A 7,442-nucleotide genomic window follows, 5' to 3' on the forward strand; every position below is an offset into this window, starting at 1 on the left:
TCTACTCCAAATCCACCTGTTGTTAATAATCTAGTACCAAATGTTCCATTTCAGCAGCAACCCCATAATCAAATACCTCCAGTAATGACCCAACCTACTTTTCCATTTCCTCTCCCAAGCCTCATAACCAATGCTAATCTAAAAAATATACCTACAGCTGCACTTTCAAAGTTCTACGCCCTTGCAACTGAAGATCCTGATACTTTCTTATTTGAGTTTGACATACTCTGTTGTAGCCTTGACTATAACACTAATGCCCATAAGCTCAAGTTATTTCTAGCAACATTGAAAGAATCAACTTTATGATGGTTCATGGGTTTAAGAGCCAATGTATCAGGTACCTGGGATGAAATGCAAACTCTATTTGTGGATAAATACAAAGAGTATTGCAAGGCAAATGATTCAAGAGGAGATGATATCTGTATAATATCACAAAAGAAGGATGAAACATTAGAAGACTATGCTTCATGTTTCTTGTATACATTGCAAAAGAACCCTCAACATGTACTAGCGAAGGATTCACAAAAGCTAGTCTTCTTAAGAGGGGTGAATGATAATTTTCTAGAAGCACTAGACCTGATGGCTAGTGGTGATATATATCAATCTTCTTGGGATGACCTCAAAAAAATCTGTATTAACTACTCAAGGTCAACTATGAAGAAAGGAAGAGGACACCAAACTACAACCACTAAAGGAATCAGTTAGGATATTTCAAAGCTCGAGATATCTAATCTAATCTCATATTTTAAGAAAGACATAATAAATGATTTCACTACACATCTCAACAAAATGACTACAAAGAAGAAACATGCGAAAGATTTCCAATGCAAATTGGTCACTAGCATGGAGAACCAGCATCTTCCAACTGAGTACCTCAAGATAAACAGAGAGGATGAGCAAGTATTCTTCATTGCTCAATGCTAGCCATGGGCCCAATGTCAAGATATGCCTTAGGACCCTTTACAAAATTCAAATATATATGGTAATCAATGGAAAAATTGTAATACCCAAGGTCCTCCACAATATAGTTAACCCAGTTGGAATAATGCTTGGAAAAATAATCCACAACAGTCTCAATGGCCTTAGAATTCCAAACCTTCTTGGCCAAACTAGCAAAAAAATCAGTGGTAGAATCTGTAGAACCAATGGCAACCACCCCAAGAGAATTGGCAGACTGCAAACCAATAGAGAGGATCTCAACAATGGCCTAACCAAAATACTGGTAATCCATAATTATCACCTCTAGTCCAACAACATACACTAATTCCACCACCTGTAAATTTTGCACCTCAAAAACAAACTTAGTTACCTACACAAGCTTAGCCAAATCGAAATAACCAACAGCCACAACAAACCATGTATTTTGTTGATGCTCAACAATACCCTACTTATGCTCTAAAAGTTGTAGATATACATTTGAGATCTAGTACAAGCCTACCAACACCTAAACCACCTCTCATAATTGAAATACCAGATACTCCTATAACATTAAAATCCACAACTTCTCAACCACAAATGGTTGGCCCAACCAATATAACTAGCTCAACTCAAACCCAAACAGTAGTTGAACCTCCTTTTCCAGAAAAGCTCATACCACACAAACCTGCACAAAAAGAGGAATAATCATTTGATATCATGAATTAGCTAAAGAACATGCATGTTCAAATTCCTTTATTCCAAGCTATTAAAGATGTTCTTATTTATGGCAAAGCCATTAGAGAAGCATGTTTGAAAAAAGCCTAGCAAAAAGAAATAGGACCCAACCATAGTCCATGTTGTAGGACAATTGGCTGATATTATGTTAGGAAAATTGGTCATTCCTAAATATTCTAATCTAGGAAGTCTAGTTGTGAATGTGATTATAAATATTCAGTCTGTTAAAAATGCTTTGATTGATCTTGGTGTTGCTATAAATATTATGACTAAAGATACTATGAAAAAGTTGAATATAGTAGGGTTAAGAGCTACCCCAACAACTCTACAGCTTGTAGATAGTTCTACTATCACTCCTAATGGGATGATAAATGATTAGTAGTAACCCTAGACTCTCTAGAGTACCCTGTAGATTTCATGATTATATCCCCAAAAGTCAATTTATCTAGTTACCCTATCATCTTAAGATGACCATGGTTAGCCATAGCTGATGCAAATATAAGTAGTGGATTAGGAAGTATGACAATATCAAATGGACAGGAAACAAAGAAATTTGATATGTATCCTCCAACACAACCACAACTAGATTTAAGTACATCTATATGGCTACATTTAGGGGATGGAGAAGAAGATTTAAACTCTATAGTGCAGCTTATCATGTTACATAGATAGTATTTTCTAAAGCTACCAGAAGAGGATTCAATAATTCAGAGTATCCTTAATAATACTTGTGTGGTAGAAAAAGATGTATCTGACAGTTTTGTATTAGAATTAACTATATATGAGGAATGTAATGAGAGTTGTTTTCTTCCCAAGGAGTTAGACATTATCCATCAGCTTTTACAATGTGAACTATATACAAGTCTAATATTTGAAGCTACTATAGTTGATCTCACAACTACTGTTGAGTTGTCAAAGGGTCATAATCTCCATGTCAATCCCAAATTGTCTTCCACACAAATGAAACTATTAACAGATCTTCTTCAAAACATGAAAAGGCTTTTGCATGGGACTATGGGGATATGAAAGGGTTAAGTCCTACATTATGCACCCACAGAATATATATCAATGAACAGTGCTTGCCACTTTATCAACCCCTGAGAAGGATTAATTCAGCCCTCAAAGAAATAGTTAAAACCAAACTACAAAAGTTTCTTGATGTTGGTTTTATATACCCTATATCTGATAGTAAATGGGTCTCACCTCTAGTCATACTGCCTAAAAAGGGATGGAAATGGTGAATTTGTGTAGATTATAGATAATTAAATAAGGCAACCAAGAACGATTGCTTTCCTTTACCCTTCATTGATCAAGTTCTAGACACTCTGGTTGGTAAGAAATATTTTTCTTTCGTAGATGGGTACAATGGTTATAATCAGATAAGTATAGCTTTTGAAGATCAAGATAAAACCACATTTACATGCCCATGGGGTACTTTGTCATATTTTATCTTGTCATTTGGCTTGTGTAATGCCCCCGCAACATTTCAAAGAGTTGTCATCAGCATTTTTGCTGATATATCACATGATTGCATGGAAATATACATGGATGATTTCACAACATTTGGAGTCACCTTTTAAGAAGCCTTGATGAATCTTGAAAAGGTTCTTGCCCGATGCAAAGAACATAATCTATCACTTAATAGTGAGAAATTTTTCATGCTCATGCAGGAAGGAGTGGTACTTGGTCATTTTATATCAGCTGGAGGAATAAAAGTGGATCCAACTAAGATAGAGGTAATTCTAACATCGCCCATACCTACAAAATCAAAGGATGTAAGATCTTTTTTAGGTCATGCTACCTATTATAGGCATTTCATAAAAGATTTTTGTAAAATAGCTAGTCCTTTGTATACACTATTGACTAAGGAAGTTGAATTCATTTGGACACCTGAATGTAATGAAGCCTTCCTATAGCTTAAGAAACTCCTTACTATAGCACCCATTTTAAAGGGACCTAATTGGTCAATTCCATTTCATATTCATACTAATGCATCAGACTATGTTGTAGGTGTTGTATTAGGACAAAAGCCTGCTAATCTTGAAAATGCCATCTACTATATTAGTAAAAGCCTTCATGGACCTGAAATGAATTACACAGTAACTAAAAAAGAACTTTTAGTTGTATTCTATGCATTAAACAAATTTAGACATTATGTAATTGGATATCCTATTTTCGTTCATACTAACCACTCAGCTATAAGGTACTTAATGAACAAACCTATTGTAACTGGTAGATTGGCAAGATGGCTCTTGTTGTTACAAGAGTTTGATATTACCATTATTGATAAGCCAGGAAAGTCCAACATAGTTGTTGATTATCTTTCTAGACTGCACATTGTTGATGAAGATCCAACTCCCATTGAAGATACCTTTCTAGATGAGCACTTGTTCCACATTACAACTTATACACCATGGTATGAAAACATAGCAAACTATCTGGATGCAAACAGAATGCCCCCACACTTTTCTCAAAAAGATAAAAGGAAGTTAGCAGAGAAAAGTTTTCATTATTCATGGATAAATAACAATCTCTTCTATACTGGGCTAGATTAGATCATAAGGAGATGTGTCAGAGAGGATGAAATATATGACATACTACATGTTTATCATGATGAACCATGTAGAGGCCATTTTGTAGGTAAGAGAACAATACAAAAGGTATTGACTACTAGGTATTATTGGCCAACATTACATAAGGATACAATAACTTACACAACCAACTATGAGAAATGCTAAAGGATAGGCCACCCAACTAAAATTGATGAGATGCTACTCAATCTATACATTGTAGTAACACCTTTTGACAAGTGGGGTATGGACTTCATAGGTCCAATTGACCCACCATCAAGTGGTAAATCCTACATCTCAGTATGTACAGATTATGTAACCAAGTGGGTAGAAGTTTAGCCAATGAAAAATGCAAGAGATGAGAAGGTAGCTAAATTCTTATATGAAGAGATATTCACCCACTATGGAGTTTCTAGAGAACTTGTCACAGATCAAGGAGCCCAATTTACATCAAACTTGATCACTAAGGTTATGAGAGAATACAACATAAGGCACCATGAATCCAATCCCTATCACCCTCAAGCAAATGGGCGAGCAGAGGTCACCAATAGAGAAATGAAGCCATTTTGACTAAGACAGTGCACATACACAAGAAGGATTGGAATAGCAAATTAGCTAAAGTTGTATGACCATACCGAACTACATGGAAGACAACCACTGGCTTTACTCCATTTGAACTTGTGTATGGAAAAGCAACAATTTTGCCTATTGAATTTCAACATAAAACCCTGTGCACTACTTTGGAATTGAACATCAGTCCTCTTGCAACACAACAAGAGAGACTTCTCCACTTGAACTCACTGGATGAATAAGAAATATAGCATTAGAAAGAAAAAAGATCAATAGTAACAGATTTCCACAATCCATTTGTAAAATATGAAGTTTTCTGGATTCGATTGTGTGTGTTTATCATTTAGTAGCAACAAAGGAAGTGGCATGATGTGCATATCAGTAATAAACAATTCCAAGTGGGAGATTGGACCCTTCTATATGATTCTCTTTTCAAAGAGAATCCAAGAAAGTTGCAGACTCAATGGCTAGGGCCTTATGAAACTCAGTATGTCTTTGACAATGGAGTTGTCCAGCTAACAACTATTGATCCTGTCCACTTCAAATTTCTTGTAAATAGACATAAGTTGCACCTCTATCACAAACCATAGACCAAAGAGGAGTTTCTCCAGTAGTTCCAACTACACAATTTTCTAGCTAACACACTTCCTATAGTAGAAGGTGCTCACCTTCTGACTGTAGCTCTTCAATAACAACTCCTTCAAGCATGCCCATAATAAAAACTTTATGTCCACATAAAGTTCAAATTTTTCATTCACCTTCTAATTCTTCTTTTTCAACCCATCGCATTTCTTTCTTCCATCCACCCATCTTCCACATCATCATTTTGTAATGCCTTCAATAACACGATGAGTTCATTGACGTATGTTGTTGCTACTGACCTTCAACTCTTGCCACCTTTTTGTACATGCAATGATAAATTAAGTAGGTATAAGATTTTCAAATTTTTATTCATTTATAGAACATAGATTTTGTTGGTTATATATATATATATATATATATATATATATATATATATATATATATATATATATATATATATATATATATATATATATATATATATATATATATATATATATATATATATATATATATATATATATATATATATATATATATATATATATATATATATATATATTATTGTGGCATTATGCCAGTTCATACCCCATGCCAATCATGATAAGTGATGACACTTGTCCATATTTTGTAGGGGGTAGGGAAGGTTACTAATTCACAATGATTTAATTATTTATTTATTATAGATCTTCAAATTTGTACATCCTCTTTAAAACCTAGTTTCCATAGTACACAAGTGTCATGTGTTGTACTCTTATTCTCGAATAATTCCTCACTGTTAGGCTATGATATGACCCAAATTCAATTTTGATGTTACAATAATTCAATTTCGGGAAGATTTTCAAATATCTATGAGTTTTTTTCATTAAACCCAAATTTTTATTACTCGTGACAGATTTTTCATGATGGAAATTAGTAGAAAAGACTGTGAAATGTGAAAAGGTTTGTGATTTTCAAAAACAAAAGAAAACCTAAATTTATAGAAGGGAAGAATGTAATAGTGCAAGTAGATCAGAGTCTGAAATTGACAAGCATAAATGGGAGGAAAATTGTAGCGATGAGAATCGGTGGAGCATAGTGTTTTACTTTTAGATGTGGAGGCAATGAGAAGATTTAATGCATGTGGCTAGCTAGGATATTTTCTAAAACTAACATAGTTTGATGATGAAGCAACCACTGAATTTATTCGTACATTTGAGGAAGGAGAAGTAACAATGTGGGGGTTGATGGATGTTACCATAGAAGAGCGGATAGTAGAAGTAACCGAGTTACCAGTAGTGGGAGAACACTACCCTAATGCACATGATGCAAGGTCAACTAGGGCCTAGCTTTTCATACCAATTGACCCTCCATTGGATATAACCAAGAAGGGTTGCAAAAGAACATCTCTTCTGCCACCATATAATGAGTTGGTCATGCACATTATCAGGTATTTTCACTGTGAAGGAATATTTTCATATTTGCATGCACATCATTTTAAGTTGCTCAGTTATATAAGGCATAATTTTCCATTAAATGTTCCCAATTTCTTGTACAATATGTTATGTATTAGTGATGAGGAAACCCAAAAAGGGAAGGACAACTTTGTTACTCACCATGCCTTAATCAAATTACTTATAGAGAGATCTCTTAGGGATGCCTCTCCCACCAAATTTTTCTAGTATAAAGCTTTGCAACCTCAGGCTACCCCTAATGAGTAGCCCAGCAAAGAAAATGCAATCCCCATTGACACAACTATTGAGAAAAGCACCCAAGATGCTAAAACTGTAAATGTGCAAGAAAATGTGTCTTTACCCACTCAAAAGAGCAATGTACCTACCTCCACTTAAGCAAAGAGCAAATAGAAAGTGCAAGAAGAAACCTTGGCTTTAGTAGCAAAAAAACAAAACCCCACAATCTCAAAGCAAAAGAAAACAAAGTCAAGTCCTGCAACAATCACTCCTGCAGTAAAGATACCAAAAAGAGGTGGTAGGAAGAAGGTCATGGTACTTGAGGAGACCCCTATGCAAAGAAGCCCTAGAATGAAAGAAAAAACTTCTAAATTATCAATAGAAACTCAATCTACAC

Source organism: Cupressus sempervirens, chromosome 10 (assembly GCF_028749045.1).
Source record: "Cupressus sempervirens isolate cs-2001-9-10 chromosome 10, ASM2874904v1, whole genome shotgun sequence".
In the NCBI taxonomy this organism is placed as follows: Eukaryota; Viridiplantae; Streptophyta; class Pinopsida; order Cupressales; family Cupressaceae; genus Cupressus; species Cupressus sempervirens.